General features: G+C 40.4%; 1 long non-coding RNA gene across 1 annotated transcript in view; it reads left to right on the top strand.

Moving 5' to 3' along the window:
- Window positions 1–22,783, top strand: part of LOC137441897 (uncharacterized) — a 37,538-nt gene that overhangs the window by 5,252 nt on the left and 9,503 nt on the right. The gene's annotated exons all lie outside the window — the stretch shown is intronic.

Below are 22,783 nucleotides of genomic sequence, written 5' to 3'. Positions count from 1 at the left end.
AGACTATTCTGATGGTGCCCAGTCCTTGGTGTACAACAGCACTAGATAAGAAGCCAAAGCAGTAAGTACCATTACTAGGCCATCACATTTCAGACTCAATGGACAGTGAAAAACCTCACCTACTGCAGAGCTGGTTGGAGCACCTTTTGAACTCTGGTCATCTCCTGGCACACCCACCTTCCTAAAAAGGATGGGAGTTTGGGAAATAACCCATGTCACAAACCAGCTCTGAATTTGCTGAGCCCAGACTTAGAACCTTGTGTCAGGTCTGCACTGTTTAAAAACAGGGCAACCTCCACTTCAGTATTTTCCTTTTGCAGCTTGAACTAAGTAGAGTTTGGCTATTCTCAAGGACCATCTGTCTTCAGCTGGAGTTTCATCTGGGTGTGTATGATGTTTTCTTTACTTTCCACATTGGTAGCATTAGTTGTGAGGTTCCTTTGCTATATAAAATTCTGACTGCAAAACCAATTTATTTCAGTCACTTCCCATAGCTGCTGGTATTAAAGCAATTCTACCTCTGTTAGCTAGACTAGAAGGCCTGTCAGAGTCAGGTGGCAACACACCACATCATTACAAATACCTTTCAGAAACCTTTACCTTTGCTCAGTACTGCTTCAAAAATAGCCAGTGGCTTGCTTGCATTAGGGCTCCCAACCTGACTAGCTGTGCTTGTTAATTTAGTGTCATGCGCAGCAGGATTATGTATTAAATATCCCTTTGGGAAGAAAAATCTGAGTAAAAAAGGATTTGGGGGACAGGAGAGATGTTTTGTTTTTTTTTTTCTGTCAGGTAATAGGAGAATGTGAAGTAGTAGCTAGAAAGAGGTAAGATTATGACATACCAGTGCTGGAAACATGTAGTGTCATCTTCATACCTATTGAACTACACAAACTGTTTCCTCAGTGGTATGTGGGATAGATAGTTGGTAATTTATCAAGATGTGAGGGAAGGAGCTGCATTATTCAGTATAATGAAGCCTTTAGTTTGTTTCATTTAAATTAAAAAAAAGAAAAAAGAAGGAAGTTCTACCTCTCAGCTGATGGCAGGACCTGAGCAAGCAGTGAGATTATCAGAATTGTTTCCTTAGCACTGGCCAAACCCTCCCTGTTATCCTGATATTATTCCCCTTTGTTATTCGATATCCCACAGTGCCAGCTAAGTCGGGAGTTGTCACACTCCTCACTGGTGCAGCAGGATACAAAATAGCTGGGGGTGGGGAGGAAGACTGGAATGGTTAGGAGGTGGAAGGGAAAAGGCCTCTTTTTTTTGGTGAAAACAGTAGCACCAGCTGCATCCTGCAAATCGCTAAATTAGCCAGTCAGTTGTTTTTCTTTTAATTTTTGTGTGAATTCAAGAATAGGTTGTGGATGTCTTGGCAACTCGTGAATGAGGCTCTTTATGAAAGAATTCACCTTGCAGAGGGGCTGCTGTCAGATGCACAAGCGCCTTTCCATTAATTAAGCTGCAGAACATCCCCTCTTTTTCCCCCCATCCCTCTCAACGCCTGGATAATCAGACCCTGTATCTTTACGTAACATTCACCACTGTCTTTCTTACTCCTCACAGTATTTCACCCACTCTGTTAATTCTGCACTGCCAGATTATTTATTTTTATAAATGCAGTTTATTGCTGCTAAGTGAAATATTATGCTGCCTGAGCTAAGAACTAAAATGAATATTCTGCTCCATTGCAACCAGCAGCATTCTCTATGTATGCATTATTTTCAGCTGAAAGGTGGCCTAGGAGCAAAGTTGGATATTTTCAAAAGCTCAGCTGGGAGTTATTCAGCTCTCATTGTCTTTCAACTGAGCTGGGTGCTTAACTTGTATTCATTGAGTTATCCCCTGGATTGTCATTCCCTTACAGGCAAGCAGCCCCACAGAAGGTGTAGAGAACTTTCAGACATCCTACAAATGACCTGTCATTGAAAGTGTATAAGCTAAACTGTATTGGTTTGGGGAGTGATTACAGATGTAATTACGCCTGAGCAGACAATGTGGGGAGTACCAAGTTCCTCACACAGCTTTGCTGTGGTCTGAACAAGATGTATGACTGCGAATGAATAGTCTTGAAGTTTTTGGTGGGGACACTCGTGTGTGTACTCATGACGTTATAAATCTGCTCAGAGAATAATCCCAAATATTTTAAAAGCAGTGAAAAGTTTTCACTCAAGTGTTTGCATATTTGGTCTTGAGTTTGTATGGCTTGGTCATTAGGAGCTGAAAAGTACATATATGGTGCTAACAACAGACATTTAAAGATTATCTGTTAGTTTTCCAACACTTCCAAGTAATGCTGAACATTAATTTCCTTCAAATGAAGCAATCTGAAGTGGAGTGCACAAAAATAATTTATCTTTGGAAAGTCTGAGTTAAAATAATTTAAAATTAAATAAAGACCTCATCTGTAGCCTCAGTGTTTTTACTAGGAAGGAATCAATACATAAAAGAATGAAAAAAGAAAGCAAATGCCAAATTATCTATCAGGAAAGGAATTTACAAATATATGTCATAAATTCCCATATTACATCATAAAAATAACTCACAAATGCCAAGAAACATTGAAGATCATTCAATTAGTAGTAAAACTGAATAAGCAAATGAGAAATTATTTGCATTGGAAACATGCTTTCTAATTTTAGGGCTTGCTAGCATTTTTTAAAGAGATTATCAAATTATCTTTTATACTAGAGGTTTCTCTTATACTAGGAATTGAATGTGGTAGAATTTGAAATACCATTTAAATTGTAAACTTATGGAGGTAGAAACTTTCTTTATGAATGCATGCAGCAGCTTAAAGAATGAGCATTCACCACAAAGTTTTTATTAGCAAATGGTGACTTTTAAATCCAACACTGAAATTTGGTTAAAATTAAACCATATAGTTGAATAATTATTTGTAAATGGAGAACATTTAGGAATAGCTCCATCATCATTAGATCCAGGAAAAGTAGTCCTGTTATTTTTTGGTATTTGTCATCTCTGAAAATCAGGCCCTGAGTTCGTGTCCATTTCAGAAAAGACGGTAAATGAGCTATTTTTATTTACCTTCTGCAGAGGGAATTAATCTATGTAAAATAGCAATGACATCCTCACAGGTAAATTCCAAACAGTAAAAACATATTCCTAAAACTCAGAGATTCCCATGAAATTGTTCTTATTTACAATCCTTTGCCCACTCCGCCTATATGCCTTTTTTTGGTCGGGTATTTTTTGTCTTTAAGGGTTTCACTTGTCTGATTTTGGTTTTTAATCTTTTTTTTGGCTTCAAATCCATAGCTATCCAGAGCTATCAGAGGCAAATAGTCTAATGGAAAATGATACAGCTGAAGACATTAAATACAATAGTGTGCAGCAGGATCTTTTGAGTCTAAAACACATGGTACTGTGTCTAGTCTTGCAAAAAAGGTCCTTGCTACAGTTTTCTTCTTTTTTTTTTCTTCCCTTTTTTCTTCCTTTTTTTTTTCCTTTTCCTTTTTTTTTTTTTTTTTTTTTAATAGGTAAAATATTAAGCTGTCTCTTGGTGAAGCAGGCTTGGAGCACAGAAATGCTCCTGTCTGTATAAACGTTGGGATTATTACAAAGAATATGTTCATCTTGGGAAGGGGGTTCTGAATGTACTGATAAACCCACCCAATTTCAATTGCTGTGTATGAGCATTTTTTCCTATTATCACAATTAACCTCTTAGAAAATAATTAACACTGAGTTTACATGTTGACTCTACAGACACTGGATAATTGCTTTCCAAAAAAAGTAATCTATAAGTCCAGGAAATTATATTTCTCCTTTTGCTTCTAACATTGCAAACTTCTGACTTCCCAGCTGGTAATGCAAGCAATCAAAACCAGGTCTCTTGAGTGCAGTTGCATGAAACGCAGGAACAACAATCTCATTTCATAAAGAATTAACCCACAGGCAGCCAAATTGACTGGCTCCCATTCCTGCCACAAACCCCATCTCATCAGAGCACTGTAGTTCCTACTTTGCATAGGTAGCAAGGTACTGGTCAAATAACAGCAAACCTTCTCAGGACCCTATCATAATGAATCTCCCCAATAGAGGCAAAGAGCACCACATTGTAACTCAGGAGTTCTGACTTAATTTTCTGTATTTCTTACAGACTTCCTAAGAGTAAGTCACTTAACCTCCCGGAGTGTCATCTTATATGATATAGAGGGACTAATACCTCATTTAATTGTCTTTTTAATCTAAAGTATAAAGAAAGTGACATCATATCACAGCAGCCCCCCATACCCCACTCCACTCCTGCTAATCTCAGTTAAGACATCTGGGCACAACTGTGCTTCCAGTCAGTAACAACATTAAATACTGTTTTAAAAGAATGGTCTACATCAATTTTAAATTTCTGTGATTTTCTCTAGTTGAAATTGTCTTTGTAATGTCTCTTTTTTTTTCCTTCATTGGTTTGGGGTTAATGATTTAATTCTTTAAATTCTTCAAGGTCCAAATGAAGAAAAGCTGGCTAATTTAACTTCTTTCATCAAGATTGCTATCTAAAATATCTTCTTCAGAGCTTGGGTTTAAAGATGACCTACAAACAAAAATGCAGAATAAATGTGTAACTTAGTTGTGTATTTTTCTCAGTGAGCTACCTTAAAGTGACCTGGGTGGAGGTTCCCTCAACACCTCCCCAGCATTTCATAGAATAAACACACCTTGCTACTTTCAGTTGTTTTTCTTTATGTTCATTCTAAATCTTTCTCTACTGGGTTTTAAGCAATTGCAACTATAATTATAGTCCTAAATCAATTCTTCACCTTTATTAGTGTTTACTGCAAATGGCTCTCTTGGGTAAGCAATTGCCATGTTCCTCACCAGTAACCAATTAAGCAATCTGTAACTGCTTATATTTCTGTTTTGAAATCCTTTTTAGCTGAAAGATTTGAACAAACACCACCACGTTCAGTTGTGCTAAACACCACCATCCAGTCTGGAGAAAGGTTGTTCATACATTCATTTTGTACATTTGCTGGCATAGGTACTGTCTGTATTTGAAATCTCTGGATTTGCTATCCTTCAAAACCAATTGCCTTCTTTTGGGACAGGAACATCACAGAATGTTAGGGGTTGGAAGGGACCTCTAGAAATCATTGAGTCCAACCCTCCTGACAAAGCAGGATTACCTAGGGCAGGCCACACAGGGAAGGAGACTCTGGGCTGCTTGTTCTAGTGCTCTGTCACCCTCACTGTAAAGAAGTATCTCCTTGTGTTGAGATGGAACCTCCTGTGTTCCAGATAGTAACCATTGATCTTTGTCCTGTCACTGGGCACCACAACAAAGGGATTGGCATCTTCATCTTGACACCCACCGCTCAGATATTTATAGATGTTGAAAAGATCCCTTTTCACCCTTCTCAACACTAAATAGCCCCAGTTCACTCAGTGTTTTTTCATAGCAGAGACGTTCAAATCCCACAATCAGCCCTCCGTTGGACTCTCCAGCTGATCCCTGTCTGTCTGGAATTTGGGGAGCCAAAAACTGGACATAGTATTCCAGGTGTGGTCTTGCCAGGGCAGAGTAGAGGGGGAGGAGTACTTCCCTAAACCTACTGGACACTATTCTTAATGCACCCCAGGATGCTGTTGGCCCTCTTGGCCACATGGGCACATTACTGTCCTATGGGTAACTTGCAGTCCACTAGACTCCAAGGTCTTACTCCATGGAGCTGCTTTCCAGAAGGATGACCCCTAGTCTGTACTGGTGCCTGGTGTTACTCCTTCCCTGATGCAGGACTCTGAGCTTCATGAGGCTCAGCTTTGTCCAGCTCTCCAGCCTGTCGTTGGATGGCTGCACAGCCTAGCGGGGTGTCAGCCACTCCCCCAGTTTTGTATCATCAGTGAACTTGCTGAGGGTACACTCAATCCATTCATCCAGGAGAACCTGAACAAGACTAGACCCACTGCTGATCTCTGGGGAACACCACTGGCCACAGGCTTTTAGTTGGACTCTGTGCCACTGATCTCTATGGTCTTTCAAAAACGATGGCCAGCTCCCTCAGCACTCATGGATGCACCCCGTGGATTCGTGTAATTTTATTCCATAGCAATTTCTAACCCAGTCCACACTGACCAGCGGAGAATCTTCCTCCCTCCACATTTGCTCCCTTACCTCCTGTGTCTGAGATTCCTGAAGGCTGCTCTTAGCAGTAAAGACTGAGGCAAAGGTGGCATTCACTAAGTCTGCCATCTCTGCATCGTCTGTCACTGTGTCTCACACCTCACTAACAATGGACCCACTTTTCCTCTATTCTTCCTTTTACTATTGATGTATTTAAAGAAGCCCTTGTTACCTTTCACTTCCCTAGCCAGGTTTAGTTTCAAGAGAGCTTTGGTCTTCCTTGTCACATCTTTACATGCTTTGAGAGTATTTCTATAGTCCTCCCAACTGCCCAGACCCTTTTTCCACTTGTTGTAGACTTCCCTTTTCCATTTGAATTTTTCAAGCAGCTCCTTGCTTATCCACATAGATTTCCTGCCTCCTCTACTAAATTTTTTTTTTTTTTCAAGCTTGGAGGAGTTGGTGTTTGAATATTAACCAGTTCTCTTGGACCCCCTTACCATCTAGAGCCCTAGCTCACATGATATTTTTAAGTAGTTCTTTGAATAGGACAAAATTAGCCCTCCTTGTCTTGTTGGTCCATCTTTCCTAAGAAGTATATAGTCATTCATAGCCCTTTGCACCCAGATTTCTTGTTCATCTCATTTATTACCCATCTTGTTTATTCCCCATGCTTTTCACATTGGTATACAGACTCTTCAGAGACTTAATGGACTTCAAAAGTGACCTAGGAGAAGAGTAAGAGGAACCACTGTAGTCACACCTGCTAGTGTTGTGTTTGGTCTGGTCCATTTTCCCATTGGCTGCATTGGCACACACATTGCTGTGTTGGAGCCCTCCTGATTAAGTGGGTTAGTCTACTCCCAAAGGTTCTCTTGCCTCTTTGAGACAAATGTATTCTATCCCTCCCTAGCAGGTTGCAGCTGTCATAGAATGTCCTGTTGTCATAGAAGCCAAAACCATGATGGCCCCAACATGAAGCCTTATTTCTCTTTGATTTGGGAACTGACACGACAGATCTCTGCCATGTGTGTAGCAATATTTTGTTCTTTTCAGGCAGGACTGACTGCTTGACTTGAATCATGGCATGGGGAGCTGTGTGTGTTGGTTTGTTTTTTAAATTCATCTCCTCTATGCTGTGAGGAAAGAATCTTTTAGGAATTACATAATCCATGTGGGTTTAAACAGCAGTTGATTTCAGCAGCATCTTACATTTTTCAACACATGAACTCTTGAGGCACAATATAGGATTATTTTGGTTTAGATCAAAAGATGTGACAGGCCACAAAATGTGCAGTGCAGAAATAAAACCGTCCCATATACACACACCAAGAAGCACCATTACATACCAGATTCTGCTGAAACAGGTGTCTTTAGCATGAGTCCTGACAACTGATACTCCAAACTGTGCATATACTTCAAGACAGGCATTTGCTGGGGACAAAAGTCTGTCTTATGATCATTTACAATGGAGCACAGCAGTTATTGCAGGTTCAGCAAAAAGGGAGGCTGCTGTGTGATGTGCTGCCCAACTGAGGGGTATCAGAGGAACTGAGAGAGAGTTGGATCTTGCTCAGTGCTTGTGCCCATGATTCTGCTTCTGCCCTATTTAGTCCTCTGCTGCAATGCTGAGTAGAAGTAGCCTGTCAGCTGTTCTAGGTACAAGGTTGCTCTGGTACACAAGGAGCCTTATGGCTGTGTTTAAGAAGGCAGAATTATTATCTCCCATTGCTAGACAGATATAAAACTCCTAAAAGACAGCACCACATGTATAGTTTTAAAATCTCTAATGAGGGGGAATCTGAAAGTCAGAAGGCCTTGAGTCCAATTCAGAGATAAATTTGAGTGCTTGTGGCAAAGACAGATCTGTTACATCCATTCATGGAAAGAAAAACAATTTAATGATCATGGAGCTAAATTGTTTCTAATTTATCTATATTTCATACTGCTGAAGAAGGATCTGAGATGCACTAGAAAAAATCTTTCATGTGGCACATACTGAGAGTGGGAAAAGTGCTGAGTCACTGATTACATTATTAACAAGTTTTCTTAAGTTTGTAACTCATCTCTTGTTCCTAGACACATGTAATGAGTTTCCAGCACAACATCAGGAAACAGCAAGGGTCAGTTTCCCCCTGCAACCCAGGAGCTGGGGGGTATCCCTGGGCTGGCAGTGAGGGAATAGTCTAGGGCAGACCCCAAGATCAAGACCAGATTTAACCAAAAGTCAAGCTCATCAGGGAAGTTGGTGGTGATGATGCAGATCCAAGGTCAAGCTGGACAGTGAGTCCACAAGTCAGAATCTGTACTGGGTACAGTGATGAGCAAGCAGGTCCATGGTGATAAGATAGCAGCAAGTCAAGGTCAAGCTGCAAATTTAGTCTGTGGGCTGCAGTCTGGATAAACAGAGCTCGTTATCAGACATGGGCATGGCTGCAGCTGAGCTAGGAAACAGCGCTCCTACTGTATAGGGTGGGATTGAGCTGAAATGGGGCTTCTGGCTAGGCATGGGGTGGTGGGGAGGCCATAAAAGTGGCTGTTCAGGGCTGTTAATGCTTATATCCCGATATATAGATGCAGTGTGTTTTCAAATTTTCTTTATAAATAAATAAATGCCATGAAGAGTGCCATAGATTTGCCTGCCATATAGAGCAGGACTGTAATATTACACAAATAATAACCTGATGCTACAAACCTTTGCATATGACATTGAGATCTTATTATAGCCTGTGTAAAGGATCCTGGGTGCTTGCACTGATTAGGCTATTTCAGTCTGATAAACTGCACTAACTGGGCTCAGTTTTACATCAGTGGAGTGTATTGTGTGTATTGCACTACCAGGGAAAAGAAAACCTTCCATATTGCAAGACTTTGCCATGCACAAAAATGCTGCTGCAAATATTTGATTATGTGAGCAGCTCCAGTGAAAGCCGCACTCCATGAAAGTGCTGTGTTGGAGCTAGCAAAGCTAAATTACAGGGGCTGTGACATTTTCAGTTACTTGGATGCTCACTGAAAACTCATCCATATACTTTCAGGACTTTTTGCAATATTCATTGCCTTTTGATTTATAAATGGCACATGGAAAAGCAATGGCAAATGCTTTTGGTTATGAGAATTCAAAGAATCTTTTGGTAGAATCATTATCAGAACCAACGTCAAGTCCAACCAAATATTCCCAGTCTCTTTTGCTTCGATCCTTGATATATGCTTTCCTGGGGAAAGACAGCCTGGAAGAGTTGCCCATATTTCCTTCCTCTACAACACTTTCTGTTTTCTCTCTCAGATGCTGATTTCTGAGGGGTTGGTTTGTTTGTTTTGTTGTTCAGTTTTGCATTTGTTTGTTTGTTTGGTTTTTCAGGGAAGTTAATGTTTTTGTTTGTTGTGCTTTTTAGAAAAAAACACAACATATTTTTTCCCCCCATTTCATATGTTTTTAAAACTGACAGAAGAAACCAAAGTGTATCTTATGATTTCCATTCTATGTTGCAGTTTGCATCTTAAAATTCTTCCACTTTTAAAAATCTGAGAAGACAAAGAACTCCAAAATACTCCCTATCTGTATGTCATGGGTTGAACTGAATCTGCTGCTGATGTTCAATACCATGCTGCTGTCATGCCAGCTTCAAAATGAAAGTGCTGGCTGAAGCAAAGTATCCTGGGGCTTGAAGTTCAGATTGTAACGTAAGTGGCTTCCCGTTCTGGTTGCTGCTTCTGATTTCTGTTTTTTGGGGTGTTGGTCTTTTCTGCTGGGCTGGCTTCTGCATGCTTGAGTGGGAGGAACTGTTTTGTCACTGACTTCTGTTGCTGCTTCTGCATTTTGCTGCACTTTTCTGCATATAGGCTAAGGTAATTGTGCATTGTATTATCTCAGTAAATCCCTTATATCAATCTAGGGTTTTTTTGTATTACTTTCCCTCCCATCCCTGTGGGGGGCATGGGGCTTCTGAGAGTGGGCTATATATAAGGCACTGTATACAATGACATACATGTGCTCATACATGTATATACACATATACTTTTAGTGAAACCATATAGCAGGTTTATATATAGGCTATTAAAATAATGTAAATTATCAGCAAAAAGTGCAGTAACAATATTGAAGCCAAAATGATAATCCGCATGCTGAGAAGAGTCATAATATGAGCGATTTCATTTTGCTCCTACAACATCTGTGTTCACTGGTTTATCTACAAAAGAGATTTGGGGGACCAAGGAAACATTCTAAGGCTCCAGGATTGCTTCTCCAATCAGATTCAGGGTGAGTATTGTTTGACTGAAGTGGAAATGAACCTCTTGCAACAAGTGCCGAGTCTGAATAAGAGACTCATGGTGTCCTTTCAAGCAGCAGCTCTCACAGAGATACCAGTGTGTGAAAGTCCTTTAGGGAGATGTCATACCTGGACTTAAAGCAAAACCTCCACCAGACTACTGACAGCTCAGTAACAAGTTCTCATCTCTCCCTAGGCCATCCTGCAAATGGAGCTAACAGTTTGGACCTTCTTCAGAGAAACATGATGCAGTTTAGCTGGGCAGTGTTAGTGCAGAACAAAGCATTAGCTTCAGGCAAGTCCGTGGGAAGGAATTAATAAAGTTACCCATAAAGTGAGAATACAACAGTAACAAAAATGAAAGTGACTGTAAACTGTGTTGATGCTTGGATAATTCATGTAGTAAATACAACAGAAGAGAAAGCACACAAAACATTGCTTTGGTGAGTGGTGTAGAAAAAAACGTCAGTAATAGATGCCAGATATATCCTTTGTAGTTTCATTGAGGTGTTTTGCAACAAAACAATCAAAATAACTATGCAGATACCATTGAATAGGACAAGAACCTTCTTATAGTAAGAATGTTCTTATAGTTTGGTGCTAGGAGTTCCCTGGCAATTTGCTTTGCAACACTGACTTCTAGTACTATGCTGGAACTGTCTGAGACCTCAGACCTCAGTCCAGCTGCCAGGTGAATTTATGCCCTGAGAGTATAGCAGCAGCTCTGTAGCACTGCAACACGGATGTAGTGAAATCACTTTCCTTCTTAAACTGTGCACATACAGAAAGAGTTTGGTAGGGTGTGGGTTTAATGTATAAAATTAATTCATTTAACTATTATTGTTTGACTGTAAAAAAGTTCTTAATTTAGAATAGAATAGAATAGAATAGAATAGAATAGAATAGAATAGAATAGAATAGAATAGAATAGAATAGAATAGAATAGAAACGAAACGAAACAAAACCAGGTTGGAAGAGACCTTAAAGATCATTGCATCCAACCTATCATCCAACACTATCTAATCAACTAAACCATGGCACCAAGCACCTCATCAAGTCTCCTCCTAAACACCTCCAATGATGGCGACTTCACCACCTCCCCAGGCAGCCCATTCCAATGGGCAATCTGTGGCTTAATATTTTTGACTCTGCACCTTGAAATTCCCAGGTGGTCATCCATTTCATATTGTGCTTAGGGCAAAGGGTCCTCTCCATCCTGGACTTACCAGAATATTCACCAGCAGATACTGAGTAGTCTCATGATTTCCTCAGTTTCCATAGGGTTGGAAAAACCGTTTGTTGGATCAACAAGCAGCAGTTATATCTGGCAAGCCTAAATCCAAAAGGGAAGATTATGGAGTTTAAAGCCTTCAGGGACCGTTCTATATCACATAGCAACTTTCCAAAGTATTGATCCCTGCTTCAGCAGAAGCAAACAGAGTGAGATGAGGGCTAAGGTCCCTGAGACCATCCCCACTCCTGGCTCTTTGGCTGCCTGGGCTATCCCACCTCTGTTTCTGGCCTTGGACACCACACTACAGGGAGACATTAGCCAGGGGCAGATACCACTTCCTGTGTGACCTGCTTTTAAGCTAAGCTACTTCCATTTGACCCCCATCTGACACAGAAGCTCCTGCTGTGTCATAGACATGCCTGTCCCTGGCTTTAGGCCCATTGCTCTGGACTTAGACTCCGACCTGCAGCTGACTTCCACCCTGATCTCAGACCTGTCTGGTGCTAACTGAGCTGTGTCTGATCCTTGTTACCCTCACTTGACCTAAATTGCTTGCCTCACTTGGGCTGTAGTATTGGTCAGACTCCTGCCCTGCCACTTGTGTTAGTGTGCTCAGCTCACAGTTTACCTTCCCTTGCAGAGAGACAGCTCTTGTTGCTCCCTGACTGGCTGTTCCTCTCAAATTCTCAGCTTTTAAAGACTGATGATCTCAACAAAAATGTCAACCTGTTTTCCTTCACAGAAGAACAGAAATGGTGGATTCACCCAGGGATCAAACATACCACTTACACTATAGAAGGAGCAAAATTAGTAGTGGTAGATTGTTTCCTCTCTCTCAGCGATAAGACAACAGGGCTAGAACCTTTGGGAACTCTTTTTCTTAGTCCTCCAGCCTTTCCGTATCCAAAGTATAGAGCCAATTTGGAAATAAAGGCCATTAATTCACAAATAGAAGAAAACAACTTGTGTGAGCAGTGGCACTAGCAGCTCATGGAGTCCAGTTGGTCTCTCAGTTACATACCCTTCTGACCTCAGTTGTAACCTGTGTTACACTAGGAGTATCACTGTGCCAGCAAGTGTCATGAGACTAACACAAAATATTAAAAAAATCCTCTTTGAACAGTAAGTCAGAGAGAGCAAACTGTGGATGCTCTTTTATTCTTTCCCTGTTTTCCTCTCTTGCCTGTTCCAGCTGATTTTGCTGGAGACTTAGACCCTCCTCCTTCTATGCCTATTGCTAAATTCCTGCAGCAGCTGCTCAGACCTTTTCCTACCACTGTGTTGTGATGCAGTCATCATTTTACCACAAAAGTGGTGCTTGCCTGCCATGAACCCCAAAGAGTTCCAACACTGATTAGGAAGGAAGGCTGGCTGGCTGGCAGGCAGCATGACTGACTAAGCCTGGTTTCCTTAGGAACCCAGCCTAAAAGAGTGAGAAAGTGAGTGTGTGTGTTCTGGTAGGCAGTGAATAATCCATTAAAACTCTTAATTAAAAATTTAAACATGTGTCTGTTAATTACATCACCCTTCTCCTGCCCTCAAAAAGCAGCAAATGAGCATAGTTGCACACCTGCCTGCATGTTTATTTCCTTAAGATGCTGCTCACTTGCTCAGCAACCCAAATACCAGCTCAGGTAGCAGCTGCCATTGTAAAAATATTCTGGGGAAGAATAATGACAAATATTTTCCTTTTGGTAATGAATGGCAAAACTCTTCACAGAAATCCTGATCACTGTTGCTGCATGCCCTGAATTTGTGGATGTTTTTTCATATATTCATCCTGATGCTATTAGTTCTCACCCCTCTGACAGGGCTATTTAATACTAGCACACATTACTCAGCAGCAACCAGAAGACCTGTGGAAAAAAAAAAGAAAGGAATGGGTTAAATGGTTTAAGAAATAGGCTGTAAGGATATCAAAATTAACATGGACATTGCCATGGACTGCAGAAGAAGGTCTGCCAAGGCTCTAGATGCTCTAGATCCTCTGGAGATTCTCTCTCCTGCAGGGATAATGTGGTTCTCCCCATTTCAAGCACACATGGGATGAGAAGCATCAGCATGGTAAAAGCATTGCTCAGATTAACTTAGTCCATACAAATGAGCACTCATAGCAAATGAAACTTGCTACTCCCTCTGTAAGTTACCCTGCAGTCAATCTCCTCCAGTATATGTAGCCTCCTTAGCTGCTCTGAGTTGGCTTGGGTTCCAGCCACTTGACATCAGGCCACAGTCTCTGAGTTAGGAAGGCTGTTTTATTCACTGCCTAAAGGATCAGGATAATCTTCAGCATTGCTGTTGTTATTTATTAGAGTCATTAATTTGGCAGGAATTAAACAAATTCTGTCAGGTAGCGTATGTCTCTGTATATTATCATAACTCTGCTGAGCTATAGAGGGTACACTGGGTGAAAAAAATCAATTCCTGGATTTTTGGCTCTTGTCAAAATAGGCAGAAGACAGAGCAGGAGGGCATGTGTGTCCACTGGAATATATATGGTCATTCACCAGATGTTCACCCAATATGCTGTCCTTGAGACCCGCCTTTACACCATAGTCCTACCACAGCCTAGTGATCCTCTTGGGAAAGGGTCCAGCTGGGATACAGGTTTATTTCTTTGGGTGCTCAAGGACTTCTCATCTGCCAGGCTGAGCTTTTTATATTGTTTTTGACCACCAGGAAGACTGTAGTGGCTGAGCCTTTGCAGACAGGCTGATGCACTTATCTCACATGTACTCCCTGGCCCAGACTGGATGACATTGAGTGAAGTAGTGTGGTGGGGTGATATGGGGCACATATTCACAGGGTCTGGGTTTCCATAGGTCTTTGTGGCACAGTACTGGAGGATGAGCACCCAAGGCTTATACTAAAACCTGTTCAAGCTGAAAGTGGGATAGTGTGTCCACAGCTGGGCTCCTCAGACAAAGCTCAATTACTTTACATTTGTGTAGAGATTGGGTGCATTTAATCCAGAAACAGTAGCAACCAAAAAGTCATTTCACTAAGTAGCAAGATCATCCACCACTTGGGAGTAGCTAGAATGATTTACAAAATGTTTTCACACATCAGCAAAGACGAAGCTGCATATTTCTGACTGTGGAGCAGAAGGCAATCTTATAATAATGCCTCATCTTTACCAATCATTCCAAATTATTCACATGAAAGATCCTGCTTTCTCTCTTGGACTTTAATGAAGCTCCTGTTGAACCAATTATTCACTAGCTATTCATGTATTGTCAGAAAGAAAATCACAGAAGCTTTGTCATTAGGAATAAGATTTGATTGGCAAGGCACATAGCTTTGGGGTGGGTTTTCTTCTTCCCTTATTCTGCTATAAAGCCATAGCTTTTAACTGGCAATTTCCACTGCTATAATCTGATGGAAAGTGATAAAACACATCAGACTGCAGTACTCAAATGAGAAAACACTCCAGATTAGTAGGAATATAATTATGTTTTTCATGACATTGATTTTTTTATTTTCTAACTGATAAAAGTAAACAACTGGGGGGGGGGGAGGGGAAGTGCTGAAAACTAACATTTAGACTTTAGTGAGATAATTAACTCAGCAATTAAACATATTTTGTATTCAGCATTTGTCCTCCATAGCACACAGCATATGTGACGTTTGTCCTTTATTCAAATTCTTGGTTCTTGCAATCTTTTTTTGTCAGCAGGACTAGCAGCCAGCATGAAGGCTGTATGAAGGCCCACTTCTGTGGTGCTTTACTTTTAAAGATGAATATTCACAGCTATGGTTTGGAAGGGAAGAGACAGCCAAAAAGGATCATTAAGCTGAGCTAAATGAGCAGAATTGAGATAAAAGAGACCTGTGCAACAGGCATTTGTGTCTGTTTTCTTTTTGCTAGTAGTGTTTGGGAAATAAACCTAGCCCCCTGAGATCCTTGCTGTGCTGTGTACTATTCAAATTTATCCAGCTCCAGTATGGGGCTGCAATATCAAATGCCCTGAGCTCTGATCCCATTTGATATCACAGCATCAAGATGGGCTAGTACATGGGCAGGACATATCTGAGGAAAACTAAGAACAAGAATTAAAGACAATTAAAGAAAAGAGGCTAGACTTTTGATAGGGCTGCCTTCTGTTTCAACAGAGTCGATTTTTCACTACAGCAATGAAACACAGTAACAGGCATAAGCAACAATGGATCATTAGAACTCTCACAGGTCTTCTAAGCACAGAACAGTTCTTCCATCATCAGTTCAGCACAGAGTGAGTGAGTCCTCAGGGAAGCTAATTGTCTTAGAAGGTATGAAGAATACAGAAAAGATGTCCTCCACATTACTGCCCCATCTTTGTCTCTTAGAAAAATGAGGTCACAAGGATAAATAAAATATGCTACTTGTGACTTTCTAGGCAAGATTAAGAGGGAGAAGAAAACACTGTGTCAGGAAGAGGTGTGCAGATATGTCATGGAAAGGAAGACACAGTAATTCTGCATGTCAACCCAAGCTGTAAAGCTGTAGCTGATATTGTGCAAGTTAATACCCGAGCACACTGCAATTTATCTTTGTTTGTTTGTTTGTTTTTTCTTTGAGACACTATGTGAGGCTTCTTTTCAGGGCAGAACTCTGAGCCTCAGGGAAACTCAAATATCTTCCTACTCTGTGAGACTGCCATGGCCCAATTTAAGCTGCTGCTGCTGGGAGGGTGGGGGGACGAGGAGGCGTAAAAAGGTTAGCTTCAGAACTGGCATAAATTTCTGTAGTAAACATACTATGACAAGTCATTCCAAATTAATTTCTTCCTCTCCCAAGCTGAATTTGCCAGGTTATGTGCTAAAATCTTGTTTCTTACTTTGTCCTGAAACACTGTGGTGAATAATAAACATCAAGCCTCAAGAGGCTATTTCACTGCTAATTTTAGGCAGTGAAATGTATCATGTGTGTATTTATGATACATACAAATTACCGTGTATCTGGAACACAACCGTCTCTAAATCCAGGGTGCTCATCTTGTGAAATCTGTGGCCATTTATGGAATGCAAAAGTTGCACTGATAAATGCTTTTCACTATCAAACATAAAATGTGTTTGTTATTGTACTGACCTTGGGAGATTAATAGGAAAGCACTTTGTCCTTACCAAGCAAGACAACCACAGCAGCTGGCTATGCTTAGGACAGGCCAAACTAAAATAGGTCTGTCTATGGGCTAGCTTGGTAGAAGAACCATGGGAATTCTGCAAGTTATTTCAGTGCCATTAATAGTCCCACCAGTGGTGATATCCCTGAAAATGAATCTCAAAGTTTGATCAATTATTGAATTTGTGACTCATCGATCCACAGATATGACAACAATCTGATATTTGGGAAAAACTGTTTTGAACAGTAACTGCCTCACCTCTTAAGAAAGCCCAAGCTTCCTCTTTTTATGAAGCTAACTGAGACAGGAGGTTATGTTTATGGGAAAATACTTTAGGAGAGAGATAAATCCTGTAGAAACAAAAGGTTATGTAGGAAGCACTGGCCAAACACAAGATGAGCAATGGGGTTTTAAGCAGTATCTGTCACAAGTATTAATACAAAGAGACAAATTATCATTAACTTGCAGTCCAAATAATTTTAAGAAACTGCACTTTGAATAGTGCAATATCAACAATGGGGAAGTACCAAGGAAAAGCTGTCCCCCTCTATGCTCTCACTTTAGATAACTTTTAGGTAGTAGGTTGGTGCTATCCTACCTTCTCTCTAGAGCTAACAGAGGTGCCTGCAGAGCATTTCAGCAGCTGTTGCTCAGCTTCCTGCTCTAACTTGTCCTCTGCAGGCACTCTCACTAACACAGGGAGCACAGAGTGTATGGCCTAATTATTTTTATTTGATACTTACCATCACATAAGAGCAAGCAGCAAATACATAGGTGAAGAGGGAATGTGACTATTTCCAAGGACACAAAAAGTAGGTATGTTCAAACCAGAGCAATTCTGAAGTAGCATGAACTGTTACTTCTAGTATGAATGAGAAAAATACTATGTAGAATGAGAGGTGATTTTCAAACTGAAACTGCTTTTTGAAATATTCTCCACAGTAATGCTTCTTTTAGGCCAATGTACACCAATGCTAGTATCTCCATAGACAGGGAGGCCTTCAAGCACACATTTTCTCTCACACTCACTTTAGGTGCGCTTCTTTTTCTATGTGCTTCCACTACACCACTGACTTGAGATATTTTATCCAAATGCTTTGCTTTTCTTCATTGCAGCCTTTAGTCCATCTGCTTTACAAACATCCCCAGGAAGTAACAGGGCCTCAGGAGGCAGAAAGCCCAGCCAAAGCTTGCCTGGAGTACCTGGCAAAGCTAGGACTAGGAAGACAGACACAATCTATCCTTCTTGCATTTGAGAAGCAGCTCAGGTTGACATGGCTGTGAACCGGGGAGATGATCTGCCTGCTAAGCTATAGCACATTTATGATTTGCAGGTTTCTAGTCTGCCTGGCTTCATTTTTTAACTTTTCATTTTCTTTTTAGGGAACCAAACTTCACTGGGTTTGGCAGCAGATGGCTATTAACTGTCACACTCCAATAGCCAAGGGATAGTTAGAACTCCATTAAATATTTGCACTGTGCAGTAAGGCTATACTTCATCTCAGTACTCATGGATCCCATGCTCTTTTCACACTAGAAGAAAACCCACCTTATTGCTATTCAAATCTCTCTGTGTGTCTCTTTTCCCATGCTGTCATTACACATGCAAGGCCTGTCAGTGCCACTGGCACAAGAAATCTCTCTCCCTTTGTGCCAATACCAGTGACACCTGAAAAAAACAAACCAAACCCCAAACAAGACATGAAGCAATTATTGCTTTTTTTTTTTTTTTTCCTTAATTTTCTAATAAGGTTGCTCATTCCATGTCTTTATAAAAATACTTCTCCCACCCTGCAAGAGTGTGTTTTCTCTCACCAGAACAGTTTATAGATAATTCTACATGAAAAGTAGATTTTGATAACTGAGGTTTTGCCATTTTGTATGTTGCTGGCTAAATTGTGAAGCTTTGTTTTGAGCACAGGTTTTTTCCCCCTCATCACCTTAACTGCCATTTTGAGTCTAATCCTTTTGGGAAATATCCTGCAAAGGCACTCCTTGTGGGCTGCTTTTAAAAGGCAAAATTTATTTTGGCCTCTGCAGGAAGCATTTAAAGCACATAATGAATGTTTGACACAGGAGTCAGTTAGCAGTCATTTTAGATTAACAACACTGCCCCCCCCCCAAAAAAAGCCTTGCAGGGGATTAGATCAAGGGAAAGATGCTTAGGCAATAACCTCTGAACCAGTTGGTTGCTGCATTACTCACATTAGACATATCTCCAAAAGTCTGAAGTGTGAGAATTATCTCCGTGAAAGGAACAATGAGTTAGTGAGATATAAAACAATAGGCTCATGTTCTAATACAGGCAGTTAGCACCACCCATGTTCTCTTCTCATTTAACCTGCAAGACTTTCAGACAGTAACAGTTGGTGCCCAAATTAAGACTTCCTCTCTCTCTTTGATCTTATGTAAAAATGAATGAATTGTATAATCTCCAACACCTCTGAAATCCTGCTGGTTAAAGGGAAACTATCCCTACCTTTCCCAAGCCTGCCTCAATTCACTAAGTGGGAGCTATATTTAACAGCAAGCCAATCACATGATCGCTGAAAAGGAACAGCACAAGGATCTGTAATCCTAATGCTCTGGAGCTGTGATTGCTATAAATCCTTTGCAGAATGATTTCCTTTAAATCCCAAACATGTCATCACACTTTTAATTAATGTTTCTTTATGAAAACTGTGGATAAGACCCTTTAAATTAAAGACGGTTCCCAGACTTGTAATCTTAGAACAGTGTGCATTTCTATTGTAATTTTCACATAGCATATTTTACTTCACTTTATAAGTAAAGCTTCCCCCCCCTTTCCTTTTCCCTCCTGTGCTTTCCCTGTCTTAACCCTCAAACAAATAGTAACAGCTAGCACTGGTTTTAAAGGGAGAACAAATAGCTTTAAATTAATTCATGTACCAAAGGAAAAATTCAAATAATCAAAAGACCAGCAATGAATACAGGCAGAGATGTGATTGGCACTGCCCTGCTTGAATTCTAACCACCTTAATCTCTTGAGTCTACCATCTAATTGAGCTTACCATCTTCTTTACAGACAGAAAGAGACTGAGAGAGGAAAGTGATGTGCCCAAAGTAACAAAGTGGATCACCTCCAGAAACGGCAACACAGCCTTTATTTCCTGATTGCCAACCCTTTCATTTTTTTTCAAATATTTAGCATGTGGCTTTCTGAGTACTGTTGATCTCAGCAGCACTGATACCCACATATGTAGTACAAAACCAAGCCTAATATGTGTGATACTGGGAACAGGAGATGCAGTTTTATTTCAAGCAAAAGGGAAGATCTTTATCTGAGTAAGGGCGATATGCTTTAGCCAGCAGCTAGTGGGAAAGAGATTTCCAGTATTTGTTTTCCTCAAAGTACCCCAGGTAACTCTAGGTTTGAATGATGGCTCAACCTCAGTGACAGACTGTTGTAGGGGAAAATATTTGACATGGTTATGAATTAGCAGCAATTAAAAATATATTAATGGTGAGAGGTAGATCCAAAGGTTGAATTTTAACAGCACTTAATAATTAACCATTTTGAAATTATCAAGGTGAATCAGTAGAATATGTTGAAATAGCAGCTTAATTAGAGATTCAATGACAAGATTCACACTAACTACAAGACATCACAAATTAAAAAGTACAATAAAATATATGTATATGCATAGATGTAACCACTAAACATATAAACACACACAGAGTTATTTGGATACCGTGGAACATATCAGCACTCACATTCATGAAGTATATTCAAACACATAAGTAAGCAGAGAAGTGTCTGCCTTACCTCAGATTGGTATGTGGCCCAGGAAGGAGGTGAATCACATCAGGCCTCCAGTGACAGGTGGACTGTACCATCACATAGATGTCACTTCAGCTATCCCATCTGGGATTTGAGACAGGCAATTTGGCAGCACAACTTGAAATGGAGCATGAGTTTGCAATATGCTTCTCAGTATCTATACATCATCCAAGAACATCTATTGACAGATACTGAGGAAATAATGAATGGCTAAATGGGGCAGGTCAGATTCTGATGCTTTTCCATGAATTGGGTGGTAGGTTATTCCTCGGATGCTCCCCTGGCTTCAAATTGTGCCTTGTAGATGATGCTCAGAGCCAAATGTCAGGAGGCCAAGCCCACCAAGTACACCAGTGGAAAAGCTTGGAACAGAAACTGTGTCTTGAAGCTCTCGCATCCTGAATTGAAACAAGGAATAGCACAGAGAAAGAGAAAAAAAAGAGGGAAAGAAAAAAGAGGGAAGGGAAGGAGAAGGGGAAGGGGAAAGGGAAGAAGAAGCGGAAGGGGAAGGGCACTCTCTTAAAACTACATTCCTTTATGTAACATCTGTTCTTTTACAGCAGCAGTGCTGTCTTGTAGTTCCATTGCTACGGTAAACAATGCTTACATATTTATATTCTGTTTAAATGCATACTAATTATCTGGCCATGACATTGATAAAGTTGTTCCAAATGGAATGGTAAGTGTCATGGATGTGAAGCAAAGGGACCATCAAATTTAACAACTATATCATTGAATTTTCCTTACAGACAGGCAAATTCACGCAGTAAGCCTGATGTGGCATATGTGACTGTACATTAAAAGCAGGGACTGCGAAACATCCTTCTTCAGCCTGTCAGCTTGTTTTTTTGAGAAAAATATATCACAAGAACACATCAAATTACAAATTAGCCATGAGATACAAACACATTCTTCTGATCAAACCATAAAGCCTAAAGACCATGCACACCTTAGCCTCTTTCCATTTTGTTTGCAGTTCCATTTTTACTACAATATATTAATTCCTCTTCCTCTCTTCTATGCTAGAACATGAGAAATGTAAAGTCCAAAGTGACCTGTGCTTGTGACAACTGAGTTCATGAGGATTTTTACAAGTGGCTGGTTTGAAGCTTCTCATACTTGGAGTGATCCTACCAGGTTATCTCTAAGACAACAGAGGCTGTTGTCTATATCAGACTAGATACTAGGCCAAACAATGGAACTGGGACCATAGCCCTGATTTCTCCCCACACTCTTTGTGATACACAAACTGTAATAACAACAGTACATCTTTGTGTACCCCTTGTTCCATGCTGTGCAGTAAAGTGCAAAGCCTGCACTGACAACATTCTTTGATGTACCTTAGCCATTATTTATTTTGTTTCTCCTGTGGTATAAATACCACACTGATGTCCCTCCCTTCCCTTCCTTACTGCTGAGATCACCCTTCAACACCTGGACACTGAAAGTCATATATATATAAAATGCTGATATCTAGCACATACTATGAGTTAAACACTCATTTCCTGTTCCCATTTGAGCACAACATGTAGAGGAAAGCTGGACACATACTAATACAAACCCAGGAGTTACTGTATGACAGTTTTTTATTTATCAGTATCAAATTACATAGCAAAGTAATGAATGCAGTGTCAGATCATCTTTTTGAATACTGTAAATACAAACAAAATCCACCATATTGCTTAATTATCCAAAGTAAATTAAAAGTTTAAAAATGTGCGTTTCAGAGATTCCGTTTGGCATATCGCGTAATATATCCTGCACAAATATTTCTGTACCTCATTTTCACTATGTGTACCTTAATTAAATACCGCCTCTAAAAAGCTCACATAGAGGAGATAGAATTTATCTATATGGTTATGTTCATCATCAATGCATGCCCGTGCCCTGAAATCACTGAGTACCTATCTGCTAGCCCACCTGACAGATGAATGTGACTGCACGTAGAGTGGGGCCAGACCCTGCTTCCTCATAGCGTCAGACCCAAAGCTGCTTGCTTCAGTGCAAGGCAACTGAATGCAGGACATCAACCTTTGAATCAGGTCCTTGAATTATTGACCAAAGAGCTATCCACTTTCATGGAAGCTGGGCTGGATCTGATGGCCAGATTTTGTACACTCTAATACGTAAGGAAATCCCTGACACATTTAGACTGCTCCTTACACTAGTGTGACTCCACTATGAAAAAAGAACAATTCTTGGTTTATAACATTAAGTGACAAAGTGAGGTCTGTTGATTTCACATAAGTTGAGTAGGATTTGGCCACAGCTGGATACAAACTGGGTAATT

The sequence above is a fragment of the Melanerpes formicivorus genome, unplaced genomic scaffold (assembly GCF_026170545.1).
Source record: "Melanerpes formicivorus ecotype bairdi unplaced genomic scaffold, bMelFor1.0.p_v2 SCAF_6, whole genome shotgun sequence".
Taxonomy (NCBI): Eukaryota; Metazoa; Chordata; class Aves; order Piciformes; family Picidae; genus Melanerpes; species Melanerpes formicivorus.
This window is presented reverse-complemented; position numbering and strand designations above follow the sequence as displayed.